Here is a 22,456-nt window from a genome sequence, read left to right on the forward strand (position 1 = left end):
TTCCCCAACTCTGATTCCCCGCCTCTGATTCCCCAGCTCTGAATCCCCGCCTCTGATTCCCCGTGTCTGATTCCCTGCCTCTGATTCCCCGCCTTGATTCCCCATCTCTGATTCACAACCTCTGATTCCCCACCTCTGATTCCCTATATTTGATTCCCCGCCTCTGTTTCCCCGCCTCTGATTCCCCGCCTCTGATTCCCCATATCTGATTCCCCGCCTCTGATTGCCCACCTCTGATTCCCCGCCTCTGATTCGCCAGCTCTGATTCCCCACCTCTGATTCCCCGCATCTGATTCCCTGCCTCTGATTCCCCGCCTCTGATTCCCCATCTCTGATTCACCGCCTTTGATTCGCCACCTCTGATTCCCCATATCTGATTCCCCACCTCTGTTTCCCGGCCTCTGATTCCCCGCCTCTGATTCTCCATATCTCATTCCCCACCTCTGAATCCCCATCTCTGATTCCCGGACTCTGATTCCCCACCTCTGATTCCCGGCCTCTTATTCCCAGCATCTGATTCCCGGCCTCTGATTCCCGGCCTCTGATTCCCCGCTTCTGATTCTGATTCCCTGCCTCTGATTCCCCATCTCTGATTCAGCACATCTGAATCCCTGCCTCTGATTCCCCACCTCTGATTCCTCATATCTGATTCCCCGCCTCTGTTTCCCCGCCTCTGATTCCCCGCCTCTGTTTCCCTATATCTAATTCCCCACCTCTGATGCCCCAACTCTGATTCCCCGCCTCTGATTCCCCAGCTCTGAATCCCCGCCTCTGATTCCCCGCGTCTGATTCCCTGCCTCTGATTCCCCGCCTTGATTCCCCATCTCTGATTCACAACCTCTGATTCCCCACCTCTGATTCCCTATATTTGATTCCCCGCCTCTGTTTCCCCGCCTCTGATTCCCCGCCTCTGATTCCCCATATCTGATTCCCCGCCTCTGATTGCCCACCTCTGATTCCCAGCCTCTGATTCGCCAGCTCTGATTCCCCGCCACTGATTCCCCGCATCTGATTCCCTGCCTCTGATTCCCCGCCTCTGATTCCCCATCTCCGATTCACCGCCTTTGATTCGCCACCTCTGATTCCCCATATCTGATTCCCCACCTCTGATTCCCGGCCTCTTATTCCCAGCATCTGATTCCCGGCCTCTGATTCCCGGCCTCTGATTCCCCGATTCTGATTCTGATTCCCTGCCTCTTATTCCCCATCTCTGATTCCGCACATCTGATTCCCTGCCTCTGATTCCCCACCTCTGATTCCCCATATCTGATTCCCCGCCTCTGTTTCCCTGCCTCTGATTCCCGGCCTCTTATTCCTAGCATCTGATTCCCGGCCTCTGATTCCCGGCCTCTGATTCCCCGCTTCTGATTCTGATTCCCTGCCTCTTATTCCCCATCTCTGATTCTGCACATCTGATTCCCTGCCTCTGATTCCCCACCTCTGATTCCCCATATCTGATTCCCCGCCTCTGTTTCCCCGCCTCTGATTCCCCGCCTCTGTTTCCCTATATCTAATTCCCCACCTCTGATGCCCCAACTCTGATTCCCCGCCTCTGATTCCCCAGCTCTGATTCCCCGCCTCTGATTCCCTGCATCCGATTCCCCATATCTGATTCCCCGCCTCTGTTTCACCGCCTCTGATTCCCCGCCTCTGTTTCCCCATATCTGATTCCCGCCTCTGATTCCCAACTATGAATCCCCTCCTCTGATTCCCCAGCTCTGATTCCCTGCCTCTGATTCCCCGCGTTCTATTCCCTGCCTCTGATTCCCCGCCTGTGATTCCCCATCACTGATTCACCACCTCTGATTCCCTGCCTCAGATTCCCCAGCTCTGATTCCCCGCCTTTGATTCCCCCCGTCTGATTCCCCGCCTCTGATTCCCCCTCTCTGATTCCGCACATCCAATTCCCTGCCTCTGATTCCCCAACTCTGATTCCCCACCTCTGGTTTCCCAGCTCTGATTCCCCGCCTCAGATTCCCCGCATCTGATTCCCTGCCTCTGATTCCCCGCCTCTGATTCCCTGCCTCTGATTCCCCATATCTGATTCCCCGCCTCTGATTCCCCAACTCTGATTCCCCGCTTCTGATTCCCCAGCTCTGAATCCCCACCTCTGTTTCCCCATATCTGATTCCCCACCTCTGATTCCCCAACTCTAATACCCCGCCTCTGATTCCCCAGCTCTGATTCCCCGCCTCTGATTCCCCGCATCTGATTCCCAGCATCTGATTCCGGCCTCTGATTCCCGGCCTCTGATTCCCTGCTTCTGATTCTGATTCCCTGCCTCTGATTCCCCATCTCTGATTCCGCACATCTGATTCCCTGCCTCTGATTCCCCACCTCTGATTCCCCATATCTGATTCCCCGCCTCTGTTTCCCCACCTCTGATTCCCCGCCTCTGTTTCCCAATATCTAAGTCCCCACCTCTGATTCCCCAAATCTGATTCCCCACCTCTGATTCCCCGCCTCTGTTTCCCCGCCTCTGATTCCCTGCCACTGATTCCCTGCCCCTGATACCCCACCTCTGATTCCCCATATCTGATTCCCTGCCTCTGTTTCCCCGACTCTGATTCCCCGCCTCTGATTCCCCATATCTGATTCCCCGCCTCTGATCCCCCAACTCTGATTCCCCGCCTCTGATTCCCCAGCTCTGAATCCCCGCCTCTGATTCCCCGCGTCTGTTTCCCCGCCTCTGATTCCCCGCCTCTGTTTCCCCATATCTAAGTCCCCGACTCTGATTCCCCAACTCTGATTCCCCACCTCTGATTCCCCAGCTCTGATTCCCCGCCTCTGATTCCCCGCATCTGATTCCCTGCATCTGATTCCCAGCCTCTGATTCCCTGCCTCTGATTCCCAACCTCTGATTCCCCACCTCTGATTCCCCATATCTGATTCCCCGCCTCTGTTTCCCCGCCTCTGATTCCCCGCCTCTGTTTCCCCATATCTGATTCCCGGCCTCTGATTCACCGCCTCTGATTACCCGCCTCTGATTCCCTGCCTCTGATTCCCCATCTCCGATTCCGCACATCGGATTCCCTGCCTCTGATTCCCCGCCTCTGATTCCCCGCCTCTGATTCCCTGCTTCTGATTCCCAACCTCTGATTCCCCACCTCTGATTCCCCATATCTGATTCCCCGCCTCTGTTTCCCCGCCTCTGATTCCCCGCCTCTGATTCCCCATATCTGATTCCCTGCCTCTGATTCCCCAACTCTGATTCCCCGCCTCTGATTCCCCAGCTCTGAATCCCCGCCTCTGATTCCCCGTGTCTGATTCCCTGCCTCTGATTCCCCGCCTTGATTCCCCATCTCTGATTCACAACCTCTGATTCCCCACCTCTGATTCCCTATATTTGATTCCCCGCCTCTGTTTCCCCGCCTCTGATTCCCCGCCTCTGATTCCCCATATCTGATTCCCCGCCTCTGATTGCCCACCTCTGATTCCCCGCCTCTGATTCGCCAGCTCTGATTCCCCGCCTCTGATTCCCCGCATCTGATTCCCTGCCTCTGATTCCCCGCCTCTGATTCCCCATCTCTGATTCACCGCCTTTGATTCGCCACCTCTGATTCCCCATATCTGATTCCCCACCTCTGTTTCCCGGCCTCTGATTCCCCGCCTCTGATTCTCCATATCTCATTCCCCGCCTCTGAATCCCCATCTCTGATTCCCGGACTCTGATTCCCCACCTCTGATTCCCGGCCTCTTATTCCCAGCATCTGATTCCCGGCCTCTGATTCCCGGCCTCTGATTCCCCGCTTCTGATTCTGATTCCCTGCCTCTGATTCCCCATCTCTGATTCAGCACATCTGAATCCCTGCCTCTGATTCCCCACCTCTGATTCCCCATATCTGATTCCCCACCTCTGATTCCCGGCCTCTTATTCCCAGCATCTGATTCCCGGCCTCTGATTCCCGGCCTCTGATTCCCCGATTCTGATTCTGATTCCCTGCCTCTTATTCCCCATCTCTGATTCCGCACATCTGATTCCCTGCCTCTGATTCCCCACCTCTGATTCCCCATATCTGATTCCCCGCCTCTGTTTCCCTGCCTCTGATTCCCGGCCTCTTATTCCTAGCATCTGATTCCCGGCCTCTGATTCCCGGCCTCTGATTCCCCGCTTCTGATTCTGATTCCCTGCCTCTTATTCCCCATCTCTGATTCTGCACATCTGATTCCCTGCCTCTGATTCCCCACCTCTGATTCCCCATATCTGATTCCCCGCCTCTGTTTCCCCGCCTCTGATTCCCCGCCTCTGTTTCCCTATATCTAATTCCCCACCTCTGATGCCCCAACTCTGATTCCCCGCCTCTGATTCCCCAGCTCTGATTCCCCGCCTCTGATTCCCTGCATCCGATTCCCCATATCTGATTCCCCGCCTCTGTTTCACCGCCTCTGATTCCCCGCCTCTGTTTCCCCATATCTGATTCCCGCCTCTGATTCCCAACTATGAATCCCCTCCTCTGATTCCCCAGCTCTGATTCCCTGCCTCTGATTCCCCGCGTTCTATTCCCTGCCTCTGATTCCCCGCCTGTGATTCCCCATCACTGATTCACCACCTCTGATTCCCTGCCTCAGATTCCCCAGCTCTGATTCCCCGCCTTTGATTCCCCCCGTCTGATTCCCCGCCTCTGATTCCCCCTCTCTGATTCCGCACATCCAATTCCCTGCCTCTGATTCCCCAACTCTGATTCCCCACCTCTGGTTTCCCAGCTCTGATTCCCCGCCTCAGATTCCCCGCATCTGATTCCCTGCCTCTGATTCCCCGCCTCTGATTCCCTGCCTCTGATTCCCCATATCTGATTCCCCGCCTCTGATTCCCCAACTCTGATTCCCCGCTTCTGATTCCCCAGCTCTGAATCCCCACCTCTGTTTCCCCATATCTGATTCCCCACCTCTGATTCCCCAACTCTAATACCCCGCCTCTGATTCCCCAGCTCTGATTCCCCGCCTCTGATTCCCCGCATCTGATTCCCAGCATCTGATTCCGGCCTCTGATTCCCGGCCTCTGATTCCCTGCTTCTGATTCTGATTCCCTGCCTCTGATTCCCCATCTCTGATTCCGCACATCTGATTCCCTGCCTCTGATTCCCCACCTCTGATTCCCCATATCTGATTCCCCGCCTCTGTTTCCCCACCTCTGATTCCCCGCCTCTGTTTCCCAATATCTAAGTCCCCACCTCTGATTCCCCAAATCTGATTCCCCACCTCTGATTCCCCGCCTCTGTTTCCCCGCCTCTGATTCCCTGCCACTGATTCCCTGCCCCTGATACCCCACCTCTGATTCCCCATATCTGATTCCCTGCCTCTGTTTCCCCGACTCTGATTCCCCGCCTCTGATTCCCCATATCTGATTCCCCGCCTCTGATCCCCCAACTCTGATTCCCCGCCTCTGATTCCCCAGCTCTGAATCCCCGCCTCTGATTCCCCGCGTCTGTTTCCCCGCCTCTGATTCCCCGCCTCTGTTTCCCCATATCTAAGTCCCCGACTCTGATTCCCCAACTCTGATTCCCCACCTCTGATTCCCCAGCTCTGATTCCCCGCCTCTGATTCCCCGCATCTGATTCCCTGCATCTGATTCCCAGCCTCTGATTCCCTGCCTCTGATTCCCAACCTCTGATTCCCCACCTCTGATTCCCCATATCTGATTCCCCGCCTCTGTTTCCCCGCCTCTGATTCCCCGCCTCTGTTTCCCCATATCTGATTCCCGGCCTCTGATTCACCGCCTCTGATTACCCGCCTCTGATTCCCTGCCTCTGATTCCCCATCTCCGATTCCGCACATCGGATTCCCTGCCTCTGATTCCCCGCCTCTGATTCCCCGCCTCTGATTCCCTGCTTCTGATTCCCAACCTCTGATTCCCCACCTCTGATTCCCCATATCTGATTCCCCGCCTCTGTTTCCCCGCCTCTGATTCCCCGCCTCTGATTCCCCATATCTGATTCCCTGCCTCTGATTCCCCAACTCTGATTCCCCGCCTCTGATTCCCCAGCTCTGAATCCCCGCCTCTGATTCCCCGTGTCTGATTCCCTGCCTCTGATTCCCCGCCTTGATTCCCCATCTCTGATTCACAACCTCTGATTCCCCACCTCTGATTCCCTATATTTGATTCCCCGCCTCTGTTTCCCCGCCTCTGATTCCCCGCCTCTGATTCCCCATATCTGATTCCCCGCCTCTGATTGCCCACCTCTGATTCCCCGCCTCTGATTCGCCAGCTCTGATTCCCCGCCTCTGATTCCCCGCATCTGATTCCCTGCCTCTGATTCCCCGCCTCTGATTCCCCATCTCTGATTCACCGCCTTTGATTCGCCACCTCTGATTCCCCATATCTGATTCCCCACCTCTGTTTCCCGGCCTCTGATTCCCCGCCTCTGATTCTCCATATCTCATTCCCCGCCTCTGAATCCCCATCTCTGATTCCCGGACTCTGATTCCCCACCTCTGATTCCCGGCCTCTTATTCCCAGCATCTGATTCCCGGCCTCTGATTCCCGGCCTCTGATTCCCCGCTTCTGATTCTGATTCCCTGCCTCTGATTCCCCATCTCTGATTCAGCACATCTGAATCCCTGCCTCTGATTCCCCACCTCTGATTCCTCATATCTGATTCCCCGCCTCTGTTTCCCCGCCTCTGATTCCCCGCCTCTGTTTCCCTATATCTAATTCCCCACCTCTGATGCCCCAACTCTGATTCCCCGCCTCTGATTCCCCAGCTCTGAATCCCCGCCTCTGATTCCCCGCGTCTGATTCCCTGCCTCTGATTCCCCGCCTTGATTCCCCATCTCTGATTCACAACCTCTGATTCCCCACCTCTGATTCCCTATATTTGATTCCCCGCCTCTGTTTCCCCGCCTCTGATTCCCCGCCTCTGATTCCCCATATCTGATTCCCCGCCTCTGATTGCCCACCTCTGATTCCCAGCCTCTGATTCGCCAGCTCTGATTCCCCGCCACTGATTCCCCGCATCTGATTCCCTGCCTCTGATTCCCCGCCTCTGATTCCCCATCTCCGATTCACCGCCTTTGATTCGCCACCTCTGATTCCCCATATCTGATTCCCCACCTCTGATTCCCGGCCTCTTATTCCCAGCATCTGATTCCCGGCCTCTGATTCCCGGCCTCTGATTCCCCGATTCTGATTCTGATTCCCTGCCTCTTATTCCCCATCTCTGATTCCGCACATCTGATTCCCTGCCTCTGATTCCCCACCTCTGATTCCCCATATCTGATTCCCCGCCTCTGTTTCCCTGCCTCTGATTCCCGGCCTCTTATTCCCAGCATCTGATTCCCGGCCTCTGATTCCCGGCCTCTGATTCCCCGCTTCTGATTCTGATTCCCTGCCTCTTATTCCCCATCTCTGATTCTGCACATCTGATTCCCTGCCTCTGATTCCCCACCTCTGATTCCCCATATCTGATTCCCCGCCTCTGTTTCCCCGCCTCTGATTCCCCGCCTCTGTTTCCCTATATCTAATTCCCCACCTCTGATGCCCCAACTCTGATTCCCCGCCTCTGATTCCCCAGCTCTGATTCCCCGCCTCTGATTCCCTGCATCCGATTCCCCATATCTGATTCCCCGCCTCTGTTTCACCGCCTCTGATTCCCCGCCTCTGTTTCCCCATATCTGATTCCCGCCTCTGATTCCCAACTATGAATCCCCTCCTCTGATTCCCCAGCTCTGATTCCCTGCCTCTGATTCCCCGCGTTCTATTCCCTGCCTCTGATTCCCCGCCTGTGATTCCCCATCACTGATTCACCACCTCTGATTCCCTGCCTCAGATTCCCCAGCTCTGATTCCCCGCCTTTGATTCCCCCCGTCTGATTCCCAGCCTCTGAATCCCCGTGTCTGATTTCCTGCCTCTGATTCCCCGCCTCTGATTCCCCCTCTCTGATTCCGCACATCCAATTCCCTGCCTCTGATTCCCCAACTCTGATTCCCCACCTCTGGTTCCCCAGCTCTGATTCCCCGCCTCAGATTCCCCGCATCTGATTCCCTGCCTCTGATTCCCCGCCTCTGATTCCCTGCCTCTGATTCCCCATATCTGATTCCCCGCCTCTGATTCCCCAACTCAGATTCCCCGCTTCTGATTCCCCAGCTCTGAATCCCCACCTCTGTTTCCCCATATCTGATTCCCCACCTCTGATTCCCCAACTCTAATACCCCGCCTCTGATTCCCCAGCTCTGATTCCCCGCCTCTGATTCCCCGCATCTGATTCCCAGCATCTGATTCCGGCCTCTGATTCCCGGCCTCTGATTCCCTGCTTCTGATTCTGATTCCCTGCCTCTGATTCCCCATCTCTGATTCCGCACATCTGATTCCCTGCCTCTGATTCCCCACCTCTGATTCCCCATATCTGATTCCCCGCCTCTGTTTCCCCACCTCTGATTCCCCGCCTCTGTTTCCCAATATCTAAGTCCCCACCTCTGATTCCCCAAATCTGATTCCCCACCTCTGATTCCCCGCCTCTGTTTCCCCGCCTCTGATTCCCTGCCACTGATTCCCTGCCCCTGATACCCCACCTCTGATTCCCCATATCTGATTCCCTGCCTCTGTTTCCCCGACTCTGATTCCCCGCCTCTGATTCCCCATATCTGATTCCCCGCCTCTGATCCCCCAACTCTGATTCCCCGCCTCTGATTCCCCAGCTCTGAATCCCCGCCTCTGATTCCCCGCGTCTGTTTCCCCGCCTCTGATTCCCCGCCTCTGTTTCCCCATATCTAAGTCCCCGACTCTGATTCCCCAACTCTGATTCCCCACCTCTGATTCCCCAGCTCTGATTCCCCGCCTCTGATTCCCCGCATCTGATTCCCTGCATCTGATTCCCAGCCTCTGATTCCCTGCCTCTGATTCCCAACCTCTGATTCCCCACCTCTGATTCCCCATATCTGATTCCCCGCCTCTGTTTCCCCGCCTCTGATTCCCCGCCTCTGTTTCCCCATATCTGATTCCCGGCCTCTGATTCACCGCCTCTGATTCCCCGCCTCTGATTCCCTGCCTCTGATTCCCCATCTCCGATTCCGCACATCGGATTCCCTGCCTCTGATTCCCCGCCTCTGATTCCCCGCCTCTGATTCCCTGCTTCTGATTCCCAACCTCTGATTCCCCACCTCTGATTCCCCATATCTGATTCCCCGCCTCTGTTTCCCCGCCTCTGATTCCCCGCCTCTGATTCCCCAACTCTGAATCCCCGCCTCTGATTCCCCAGCTCTGATTCCCCGCCTCTGATTCCCCGCATCTGATTCCCTGCCTCTGATTCCCCGCCTCTGATTCCAGGCCTCTGATTCCCAGCATCTGATGCCGGCCTCTGATTCCCGGCCTCTGATTCCCTGCTTCTGATTCTGATTCCCTGCCTCTGATTCCCCATCTCTGATTCCGCACATCTGATTCCTTGCCTCTGATTCCCCACCTCTGATTCCCCATATCTGATTCCCCGCCTGGGTTTCCCCGCCTCTGATTCCCCGCCTCTGTTTCCCAATATCTAAGTCCCCGCCTCTGATTCCCCAAATCTGATTCCCCACCTCTGATTCCCCAGCTCTGATTCCCCGCCTCTGATTCCCCGCCTCTGATTCCCTGTATCTGATTCCAAGCCTCTGATTCCCTGCCTCTGATTCCCAACCTCTGATTCCCCACCTCTGATTCCCCATATCTGATTCCCCGCCTCTGTTTCCCCGCCTCGGATTCCCCGCCTCTGTTTCCCCATATCTGATTCCCGGCCTCTGATTCCCCGCCTCTGATTCCCTGCCTCTGATTCCCTGCCTCTGATTCCCCATCTCCGATTCCGCACATCTGATTCCCTTCCTCTGATTCCCCGCCTCTGATTTTCCGCCTCTGATTCCCTGCCTCTGATTCCCAAACTCGGATTCCCCGCCTCTGATTCCCCATATCTGATTCCCCGCCTCTGTTTCCCCGCCTCTGATTCCCCGCCTCTGATTCCCAACTCTGATTCCCCGCCTCTGATTCCCCAGCTCTGATTCCCCGTGTTTGATTCCCTGCCTCTGATTCCCTGCCCTGATTCCCCATCTCTGTTTCACCGCCTTTGATTCGCCACCTCTGATTCCCCATATCTGATTCCCCGCCTCTGTTTCCCCGACTCTGATTCCCTGCCTCTGATTCCCAACCTCTGATTCCACACCTCTGATTCCCCATATCTGATTCCCCGCCTCTATTTCCCCATATCTGATTCCCCGCCTCTGATTCCCCAACTCTGATTCCCCGCCTCTGATTCCCCAGCTCTGATTCCCCGACTCTGATTCCCGGCATCCGATTCCCTGCCTCTGATTCCCCGCCTCTGATTCCCCATCTCTGATTCCCCGCCTCTGATTCCCCGTGTCTGATTCCCTGCCTTTGATTCCCCGCCTCTGATTCCCCGCCTCTGATTCCCTGCCACTGATTCCCTGCCCCTGATTCCCCACCTCTGATTCCCCACATCTGATTCCCCGCCTCTGTTTCCCCGCCTCTGATTCCCCGCCTCTGATTCCCCATATCTGATTCCCTGCCTCTGATTCCCCAACTCTGATTCCCCGCCTCTGATTCCCCAGCTCTGAATCCCCGCCTCTGATTCCCCGCGTCTGATTCCCTGCCTCTGATTCCCCGCCTTGATTCCCCATCTCTAATTCACAACCTCTGATTCCCCACCTCTGATTCCCTATATTTGATTCCCCGCCTCTGTTTCCCCGCCTCTGATTCCCCGCCTCTGATTCCCCATATCTGATTCCCCGCCTCTGATTGCCCACCTCTGATTCCCAGCCTCTGATTCGCCAGCTCTGATTCCCCGCCTCTGATTCCCCGCATCTGATTCCCTGCCTCTGATTCCCCGCCTCTGATTCCCCATCTCTGATTCACCGCCTTTGATTCGCCACCTCTGATTCCCCATATCTGATTCCCCACCTCTGATTCCCGGCCTCTTATTCCCAATATCTGATTCCCGGCCTCTGATTCCCGGCCTCTGATTCCCCGCTTCTGATTCTGATTCCCTGCCTCTTATTCCCCATCTCTGATTCCGCACATCTGATTCCCTGCCTCTGATTCCCCACCTCTGATTCCCCATATCTGATTCCCCGCCTCTGTTTCCCCGCCTCTGATTCCCGGCCTCTTATTCCCAGCACCTGATTCCCGGCCTCTGATTCCCGGCCTCTGATTCCCCGCTTCTGATTCCCGGCCTCTTATTCCCAGCATCTGATTCCCGGCCTCTGATTCCCGGCCTCTGATTCCCCGCTTCTGATTCTGATTCCCTGCCTCTTATTCCCCATCTCTGATTCCGCACATCTGATTCCCTGCCTCTGATTCCCCACCTCTGATTCCCCATATCTGATTCCCCGCCTCTGTTTCCCCGCCTCTGATTCCCCGCCTCTGTTTCCCTATATCTAATTCCCCACCTCTGATGCCCCAACTCTGATTCCCCGCCTCTGATTCCCCAGCTCTGATTCCCCGCCTCTGATTCCCTGCATCCGATTCCCCATATCTGATTCCCCGCCTCTGTTTCCCCGCCTCTGATTCCCCGCCTCTGTTTCCCCATATCTGATTCCCGCCTCTGATTCCCAACTATGAATCCCCTCCTCTGATTCCCCAGCTCTGATTCCCTGCCTCTGATTCCCCGCGTTCTATTCCCTGCCTCTGATTCCCCGCCTGTGATTCCCCATCACTGATTCACCACCTCTGATTCCCTACCTCTGATTCCCCATATCTAATTCCCCGCCTCTGTTTGCCCGCCTCTGATTCCCCGCCTCTGTTTCCCCATATCTGATTCCCCGCCTCTGAATCCCCAACTCTGATTCCCTGCCTCAGATTCCCCAGCTCTGATTCCCCGCCTTTGATTCCCCCCGTCTGATTCCCAGCCTCTGAATCCCCGTGTCTGATTTCCTGCCTCTGATTCCCCGCCTCTGATTCCCCATCTCTGATTCACCTCCTCTGATTCCCCACCTCTGATTCCCCCTCTCTGATTCCGCACATCCAATTCCCTGCCTCTGATTCCCCAACTCTGATTCCCCACCTCTGGTTCCCCAGCTCTGATTCCCCGCCTCAGATTCCCCGCGTCTGATTCCCTGCCTCTGATTCCCCGCCTCTGATTCCCTGCCTCTGATTCCCCATATCTGATTCCCCGCCTCTGATTCCCCAACTCTGATTCCCCGCTTCTGATTCCCCAGCTCTGAATCCCCGCCTCTGATTCCCCGCGTCTGATTCCCTGCCTCTGATTCCCCGCCTCTGATTCCCCATCTGTGATTCACAACCTCTGATGCCCCACCTCTGATTCCCCATATCTGATTCCCTGCCTCTGTTTCCCCGCCTCTGATTCCCCACCTCTGTTTCCCCATATCTGATTCCCCACCTCTGATTCCCCAACTCTAATACCCCGCCTCTGATTCCCCAGCTCTGATTCCCCGCCTCTGATTCCCCGCATCTGATTCCCAGCATCTGATTCCGGCCTCTGATTCCCGGCCTCTGATTCCCTGCTTCTGATTCTGATTCCCTGCCTCTGATTCCCCATCTCTGATTCCGCACATCTGATTCCCTGCCTCTGATTCCCCACCTCTGATTCCCCATATCTGATTCCCCGCCTCTGTTTCCCGACCTCTGATTCCCCGCCTCTGTTTCCCAATATCTAAGTCCCCACCTGTGATTCCCCAAATCTGATTCCCCACCTCTGATTCCCCAGCTCTGATTCCCCTCCTCTGATTCCCCGCATCTGATACCCTGCATCTGATTCCAATCCTCTGATTCCCTGCCTCTGATTCCCAACCTCTGATTCCCCACCTCTGATTCCCCATATCTGATTCCCCGCCTCTGTTTCCCCGCCTCGGATTCCCCGCCTCTGTTTCCCCACATCTGATTCCCGGCCTCTGATTCCCCGCCTCTGATTCCCCATATCTGATTCCCTGCCTCTGATTCCCCAACTCTGATTCCCCGCCTCTGATTCCCCAGCTCTGAATCCCCGCCTCTGATTCCCCGCGTCTGATTCCCTGCCTCTGATTCCCCGCCTTGATTCCCCATCTCTTATTCACAACCTCTGATTCCCTATATTTGATTCCCAGCCTCTGTTTCCCCGCCTCTGATTCCCCGCCTCTGATTCCCCATATCTGATTCCCCGCCTCTGATTGCCCACCTCTGATTCCCAGCCTCTGATTCGCCAGCTCTGATTCCCCGCCTCTGATTCCCCGCATCTGATTCCCTGCCTCTGATTCCCCGCCTCTGATTCCCCATCTCTGATTCACCACCTTTGATTCGCCACCTCTGATTCCCCATATCTGATTCCCCGCCTCTGTTTCCCCGCCTCTGATTCCCCGCCTCTGATTCTCCATATCTCATTCCCCGCCTCTGAATCCCCATCTCTGATTCCCGGACTCTGATTCCCCTCCTCTGATTCCCGGCCTCTTATTCCCAGCAGCTGATTCCCGGCCTCTGATTCCCGGCCTCTGATTCCCCGCTTCTGATTCCCTGCCTCTGATTCCCCATCTCTGATTCCGCACATCTGATTCCCTGCCTCTGATTCCCCACCTCTGATTCCCCATATCTGATTCCCCGCCTCTGTTTCCCCGCCTCTGATTCCCCGCCTCTGTTTCCCTATATCTAATTCCCCACCTCTGATGCCCCAACTCTGATTCCCCTCCTCTGATTCCCGGCCTCTTATTCCCAGCATCTGATTCCCGGCCTCTGATTCCCGGCCTCTGATTCCCCGCTTCTGATTCCCTGCCTCCGATTCCCCATCTCTGATTCCGCACATCTGATTCCCTGCCTCTGTTTCCCCGCCTCTGATTCCCCGCCTCTGATTCCCCATATCTCATTCCCCGCCTCTGAATCCCCATCTCTGATTCCCGGACTCTGATTCCCCTCCTCTGATTCCCGGCCTCTTATTCCCAGCATCTGATTCCCGGCCTCTGATTCCCGGCCTCTGATTCCCCGCTTCTGATTCCCTGCCTCTGATTCCCCATCTCTGATTCCGCACATCTGATTCCCTGCCTCTGATTCCCCGCGTCTGATTCCCTGCCTCTGATTCCCCGCCTCTGATTCCCCATCTGTGATTCACAACCTCTGATGCCCCACCTCTGATTCCCCATATCTGATTCCCTGCCTCTGTTTCCCCGCCTCTGATTCCCCACCTCTGTTTCCCCATATCTGATTCCCCACCTCTGATTCCCCAACTCTAATACCCCGCCTCTGATTCCCCAGCTCTGATTCCCCGCCTCTGATTCCCCGCATCTGATTCCCAGCATCTGATTCCGGCCTCTGATTCCCGGCCTCTGATTCCCTGCTTCTGATTCTGATTCCCTGCCTCTGATTCCCCATCTCTGATTCCGCACATCTGATTCCCTGCCTCTGATTCCCCACCTCTGATTCCCCATATCTGATTCCCCGCCTCTGTTTCCCGACCTCTGATTCCCCGCCTCTGTTTCCCAATATCTAAGTCCCCACCTGTGATTCCCCAAATCTGATTCCCCACCTCTGATTCCCCAGCTCTGATTCCCCGCCTCTGATTCCCCGCATCTGATACCCTGCATCTGATTCCAATCCTCTGATTCCCTGCCTCTGATTCCCAACCTCTGATTCCCCACCTCTGATTCCCCATATCTGATTCCCCGCCTCTGTTTCCCCGCCTCGGATTCCCCGCCTCTGTTTCCCCACATCTGATTCCCGGCCTCTGATTCCCCGCCTCTGATTCCCCATATCTGATTCCCTGCCTCTGATTCCCCAACTCTGATTCCACGCCTCTGATTCCCCAGCTCTGAATCCCCGCCTCTGATTCCCCGCGTCTGATTCCCTGCCTCTGATTCCCCGCCTTGATTCCCCATCTCTTATTCACAACCTCTGATTCCCCACCTCTGATTCCCTATATTTGATTCCCCGCCTCTGTTTCCCCGCCTCTGATTCCCCGCCTCTGATTCCCCATATCTGATTCCCCGCCTCTGATTGCCCACCTCTGATTCCCAGCCTCTGATTCGCCAGCTCTGATTCCCCGCCTCTGATTCCCCGCATCTGATTCCCTGCCTCTGATTCCCCGCCTCTGATTCCCCATCTCTGATTCACCACCTTTGATTCGCCACCTCTGATTCCCCATATCTGATTCCCCGCCTCTGTTTCCCCGCCTCTGATTCCCCGCCTCTGATTCTCCATATCTCATTCCCCGCCTCTGAATCCCCATCTCTGATTCCCGGACTCTGATTCCCCTCCTCTGATTCCCGGCCTCTTATTCCCAGCAGCTGATTCCCGGCCTCTGATTCCCGGCCTCTGATTCCCCGCTTCTGATTCCCTGCCTCTGATTCCCCATCTCTGATTCCGCACATCTGATTCCCTGCCTCTGATTCCCCACCTCTGATTCCCCATATCTGATTCCCCGCCTCTGTTTCCCCGCCTCTGATTCCCCGCCTCTGTTTCCCTATATCTAATTCCCCACCTCTGATGCCCCAACTCTGATTCCCCTCCTCTGATTCCCGGCCTCTTATTCCCAGCATCTGATTCCCGGCCTCTGATTCCCGGCCTCTGATTCCCCGCTTCTGATTCCCTGCCTCCGATTCCCCATCTCTGATTCCGCACATCTGATTCCCTGCCTCTGTTTCCCCGCCTCTGATTCCCCGCCTCTGATTCTCCATATCTCATTCCCCATCTCTGATTCCCGGACTCTGATTCCCCTCCTCTGATTCCCGGCCTCTTATTCCCAGCATCTGATTCCCGGCCTCTGATTCCCGGCCTCTGATTCCCCGCTTCTGATTCCCTGCCTCTGATTCCCCATCTCTGATTCCGCACATCTGATTCCCTGCCTCTGATTCCCCACCTCTGATTCCCCATATCTGATTCCCCGCCTCTGTTTCCCCGCCTCTGATTCCCCGCCTCTGTTTCCCTATATCTAATTCCCCACTTCTGATGCCCCAACTCTGATTCCCCACCTCTGATTCCCCAGCTCTGATTCCCCGCCTCTGATTCCCTGCATCCGATTCCCCATATCTGATTCCCCGCCTCTGTTTCCCCGCCTCTGATTCCCCGCCTCTGTTTCCCCATATCTGATTCCCGCCTCTGATTCCCAACTATGATTCCCCGCCTCTGATTCCCCAGCTCTGATTCCCTGCCTCTGATTCCCCGCGTTCTATTCCCTGCCTCTGATTCCCCGCCTGTGATTCCCCATCACTGATTCACCACCTCTGATTCCCTACCTCTGATTCCCCATATCTAAATCCCCGCCTCTGTTTGCCCGCCTCTGATTCCCCGCCTCTGTTTCCCCATATCTGATTCCCCGCCTCTGAATCCCCAACTCTGATTCCCTGCCTCAGATTCCCCAGCTCTGATTCCCCGCCTTTGATTGCCCCCGTCTGATTCCCAGCCTCTGAATCCCCGTGTCTGATTTCCTGCCTCTGATTCCCCGCCTCTGATTCCCCATCTCTGATTCACCGCCTCTGATTCCCCACCTCTGATTCCCATTCTCTGATTCCGCACATCCAATTCCCTGCCTCTGATTCCCCAACTCTGATTCCCCACCTCTGATTCCCCAGCTCTGATTCCCCGCCTCAGATTCCCCGCGTCTGATTCCCTGCCTCTGATTCCCCGCCTCTGATTCCCTGCCTCTGATTCCCCATATCTGATTCCCCGCCTCTGATTCCCCAACTCTGATTCCCCGCTTCTGATTCCCCAGCTCTGAATCCCCGCCTCTGATTCCCCGCGTCTGATTCCCTGCCTCTGAGTCCCCGCCTCTGATTCCCCATCTGTGATTCACAACCTCTGATGCCCCACCTCTGATTCCCCATATCTGATTCCCCGCCTCTGTTTCCCCGCCTCTGATTCCCCGCCTCTGATTCCCCATATCTGATTCCCCGCCTCTGATTGCCCACATCTGATTCCCCGCGTCTGATACCCTGCCTCTGATTACCCTGCCTCTGATTCCCCACCTCTGATTCCCCATATCTGATTCCCCACCTCTGATTCCCCGCCTCTGATTCCCCATATCTGATTCCCTGCCTCTGTTTCCCCGCCTCTGATTTCCTACCTCTGTTTCCCCATATCTGATTCCCCGCCTCTGATTCCCCAACTCTAATACCCCGCCTCTGATTCCCCAGCTCTGATTCCCCGCCTCTGATTCCCCGCATCTGAATCCCTGCCTCTGATTCCCCGCCTCTGATTCCAGGCCTCTGATTCCCATCATCTGATTCCGGCCTCTGATTCCCGGCCTCTGATTCCCTGCTTCTGATTCTGATTCCCTGCCTCTGATTCCCCATCTCTGATTCCGGCCTCTGATTCCCGGCCTCTGATTCCCTGCTTCTGATTCTGATTCCCTGCCTCTGATTCCCCATCTCTGATTCCGCACATCTGATTCCCTGCCTCTGATTCCCCACCTCTGATTCCCCATATCTGATTCCCCGCCTCTGTTTCCCCGCCTCTGATTCCCCGCCTCTGTTTCCCAATATCTAAGTCCCCACCTCTGATTCCCCAAATCTGATTCCCCACCTCTGATTCCCCAGCTCTGATTCCCCGCCTCTGATTCCCCGCATATGATTCCCTGCATCTGATTCAAAGCCTCTGATTCCCTGCCTCTGATTCCCAACCTCTGATTCCCCACCTCTGATTCCCCATATCTGATTCCCCGCCTCTGTTTCCCCGCCTCGGATTCCCCGCCTCAGTTTCCCCATATCTGATTCCCGGCCTCTGATTCCCCGCCTCTGATTCCCCGCCTCTGATTCCCTGCCTCTGATTCCCCATCTCCGATTCCCTGCCTCTGATTCCCAACCTCTGATTCCCCACCTCTGATTCCCCATATCTGATTCCCCGCCTCTGTTTCCCCGCCTCTGATTCCCCGCCTCTGATTCCCAACTCTGATTCCCCGCCTCTGATTCCCCAGCTCTGATTCCCCGTGTTTGATTCCCTGCATCTGATTCCCTGCCCTGATTCCCCATCTGTGTTTCACCGCCTTTGATTTGCCACCTCTGATTCCACATATCTGATTCCCTGCCTCTGATTCCCATCCTCTGATTCCAGGCCTCTGATTCCCATCATCTGATTCCGGCATCTGATTCCCGGCCTCTGATTCCCTGCTTCTGATTCTGATTCCCTGCCTCTGATTCCCCATCTCTAATTCCGCACATCTGATTCCCTGCCTCTGATTCCCCACCTCTGATTCCCCATATCTGATTCCCCGCCTCTGTTTCCCCGCCTCTGATTCCCCGCCTCTGTTTCCCAATATCTAAGTCCCCACCTCTGATTCCCCAAATCTGATTCCCCACCTCTGATTCCCCAGCTCTGATTCCCCGCCTCTGATTCCCCGCATCTGATTCCCTGCATCTGATTCCAAGCCTCTGATTCCCTGCCTCTGATTCCCAACCTCTGATTCCCCACCGCTGATTCCCCATATCTGATTCCCCGCCTCTGTTTCGCCGCCTCGGATTCCCCGCCTCAGTTTCCCCATATCTGATTCCCGGCCTCTGATTCCCCGCCTCTGATTCCCCGCCTCTGATTCCCTGCCTCTGATTCCCCATCTCCGATTCCCTGCCTCTGATTCCCAACCTCTGATTGCCCACCTCTGATTCCCCATATCTGATTCCCCGCCTCTGTTTCCCCGCCTCTGATTCCCCGCCTCTGATTCCCAACTCTGATTCCCCGCCTCTGATTCCCCAGCTCTGATTCCCCGTGTTTGATTCCCTGCCTCTGATTCCCTGCCCTGATTCCCCATCTCTGTTTCACCGCCTTTGATTCGCCACCTCTGATTCCACATATCTGATTCCCCGCCTCTGTTTCCCCGACTCTGATTCCCTTCCTCTGATTCCCAACCTCTGATTCCCCGCCTCTGATTCCCCATCTCTGATTCCCCGCCTCTGATTCCCCGTGTCTGATTCCCTGCCTCTGATTCCCCGCCTCTGATTCCCCGCCTCTGATTCCCTGACACTGAATCCCTGCCCCTGATTCCCCACCTCTGATTCCCCATATCTGATTCCCCGCCTCTGTTTCCCCGCCTCTGATTCCCCGCCTCTGATTCCCCACATCTGATTCCCTGCCTCTGATTCCCCAACTCTGATTCCCCGCCTCTGATTCCCCAGCTCTGAATCCCCGCCTCTGATTCCCCGTGTCTGATTCCCTGCCTCTGATTCCCCGCCTTGATTCCCCATCTCTGATTCACAACCTCTGATTCCCCACCTCTGATTCCCTATATTTGATTCCCCGCCTCTGTTTCCCCGCCTCTGATTCCCCATATCTGATTCCCCGCCTCAGATTCCCCGCGTCTGATTCCCTGCCTCTGATTCCCCGCCTCTGATTCCCTGCCTCTGATTCCCCATATCTGATTCCCCGCCTCTGATTCCCCAACTCTGATTCCCCGCTTCTGATTCCCCAGCTCTGAATCCCCGCCTCTGATTCCCCGCGTCTGATTCCCTGCCTCTGAGTCCCCGCCTCTGATTCCCCATCTGTGATTCACAACCTCTGATGCCCCACCTCTGATTCCCCATATCTGATTCCCCGCCTCTGTTTCCCCGCCTCTGATTCCCCGCCTCTGATTCCCCATATCTGATTCCCCGCCTCTGATTGCCCACATCTGATTCCCCGCGTCTGATACCCTGCCTCTGATTACCCTGCCTCTGATTCCCCACCTCTGATTCCCCATATCTGATTCCCCACCTCTGATTCCCCGCCTCTGATTCCCCATATCTGATTCCCTGCCTCTGTTTCCCCGCCTCTGATTTCCTACCTCTGTTTCCCCATATCTGATTCCCCGCCTCTGATTCCCCAACTCTAATACCCCGCCTCTGATTCCCCAGCTCTGATTCCCCGCCTCTGATTCCCCGCATCTGAATCCCTGCCTCTGATTCCCCGCCTCTGATTCCAGGCCTCTGATTCCCATCATCTGATTCCGGCCTCTGATTCCCGGCCTCTGATTCCCTGCTTCTGATTCTGATTCCCTGCCTCTGATTCCCCATCTCTGATTCCGGCCTCTGATTCCCGGCCTCTGATTCCCTGCTTCTGATTCTGATTCCCTGCCTCTGATTCCCCATCTCTGATTCCGCACATCTGATTCCCTGCCTCTGATTCCCCACCTCTGATTCCCCATATCTGATTCCCCGCCTCTGTTTCCCCGCCTCTGATTCCCCGCCTCTGTTTCCCAATATCTAAGTCCCCACCTCTGATTCCCCAAATCTGATTCCCCACCTCTGATTCCCCAGCTCTGATTCCCCGCCTCTGATTCCCCGCATATGATTCCCTGCATCTGATTCAAAGCCTCTGATTCCCTGCCTCTGATTCCCAACCTCTGATTCCCCACCTCTGATTCCCCATATCTGATTCCCCGCCTCTGTTTCCCCGCCTCGGATTCCCCGCCTCAGTTTCCCCATATCTGATTCCCGGCCTCTGATTCCCCGCCTCTGATTCCCCGCCTCTGATTCCCTGCCTCTGATTCCCCATCTCCGATTCCCTGCCTCTGATTCCCAACCTCTGATTCCCCACCTCTGATTCCCCATATCTGATTCCCCGCCTCTGTTTCCCCGCCTCTGATTCCCCGCCTCTGATTCCCAACTCTGATTCCCCGCTTCTGATTCCCCAGCTCTGATTCCCCGTGTTTGATTCCCTGCATCTGATTCCCTGCCCTGATTCCCCATCTGTGTTTCACCGCCTTTGATTTGCCACCTCTGATTCCACATATCTGATTCCCTGCCTCTGATTCCCATCCTCTGATTCCAGGCCTCTGATTCCCATCATCTGATTCCGGCATCTGATTCCCGGCCTCTGATTCCCTGCTTCTGATTCTGATTCCCTGCCTCTGATTCCCCATCTCTAATTCCGCACATCTGATTCCCTGCCTCTGATTCCCCACCTCTGATTCCCCATATCTGATTCCCCGCCTCTGTTTCCCCGCCTCTGATTCCCCGCCTCTGTTTCCCAATATCTAAGTCCCCACCTCTGATTCCCCAAATCTGATTCCCCACCTCTGATTCCCCAGCTCTGATTCCCCGCCTCTGATTCCCCGCATCTGATTCCCTGCATCTGATTCCAAGCCTCTGATTCCCTGCCTCTGATTCCCAACCTCTGATTCCCCACCGCTGATTCCCCATATCTGATTCCCCGCCTCTGTTTCGCCGCCTCGGATTCCCCGCCTCAGTTTCCCCATATCTGATTCCCGGCCTCTGATTCCCCGCCTCTGATTCCCCGCCTCTGATTCCCTGCCTCTGATTCCCCATCTCCGATTCCCTGCCTCTGATTCCCAACCTCTGATTGCCCACCTCTGATTCCCCATATCTGATTCCCCGCCTCTGTTTCCCCGCCTCTGATTCCCCGCCTCTGATTCCCAACTCTGATTCCCCGCCTCTGATTCCCCAGCTCTGATTCCCCGTGTTTGATTCCCTGCCTCTGATTCCCTGCCCTGATTCCCCATCTCTGTTTCACCGCCTTTGATTCGCCACCTCTGATTCCACATATCTGATTCCCCGCCTCTGTTTCCCCGACTCTGATTCCCTTCCTCTGATTCCCAACCTCTGATTCCCCGCCTCTGATTCCCCATCTCTGATTCCCCGCCTCTGATTCCCCGTGTCTGATTCCCTGCCTCTGATTCCCCGCCTCTGATTCCCCGCCTCTGATTCCCTGACACTGAATCCCTGCCCCTGATTCCCCACCTCTGATTCCCCATATCTGATTCCCCGCCTCTGTTTCCCCGCCTCTGATTCCCCGCCTCTGATTCCCCACATCTGATTCCCTGCCTCTGATTCCCCAACTCTGATTCCCCGCCTCTGATTCCCCAGCTCTGAATCCCCGCCTCTGATTCCCCGTGTCTGATTCCCTGCCTCTGATTCCCCGCCTTGATTCCCCATCTCTGATTCACAACCTCTGATTCCCCACCTCTGATTCCCTATATTTGATTCCCCGCCTCTGTTTCCCCGCCTCTGATTCCCCATATCTGATTCCCCGCCTCTGATTGCCCACCTCTGATTCCCCGCCTCTGATTCGCCAGCTCTGATTCCCCGCCTCTGATTCCCCGCATCTGATTCCCTGCCTCTGATTCCCCGCCTCTGATTCCCCATCTCTGATTCACCGCCTTTGATTCGCCACCTCTGATTCCCCATATCTGATTCCCCACCTCTGTTTCCCGGCCTCTGATTCCCCGCCTCTGATTCTCCATATCTCATTCCCCGCCTCTGAATCCCCATCTCTGATTCCCGGACTCTGATTCCCCACCTCTGATTCCCGGCCTCTTATTCCCAGCATCTGATTCCCGGCCTCTGATTCCCGGCCTCTGATTCCCCGCTTCTGATTCTGATTCCCTGCCTCTGATTCCCCATCACTGATTCAGCACATCTGAATCCCTGCCTCTGATTCCCCACCTCTGATTCCTCATATCTGATTCCCCGCCTCTGTTTCCCTGCCTCTGATTCCCCGCCTCTGTTTCCCTATATCTAATTCCCCACCTCTGATGCCCCAACTCTGATTCCCCGCCTCTGATTCCCCAGCTCTGAATCCCCGCCTCTGATTCCCCGCGTCTGATTCCCTGCCTCTGATTCCCCGCCTTGATTCCCCATC

Source organism: Narcine bancroftii, chromosome 6 (assembly GCF_036971445.1).
Source record: "Narcine bancroftii isolate sNarBan1 chromosome 6, sNarBan1.hap1, whole genome shotgun sequence".
NCBI classification, from domain to species: Eukaryota; Metazoa; Chordata; class Chondrichthyes; order Torpediniformes; family Narcinidae; genus Narcine; species Narcine bancroftii.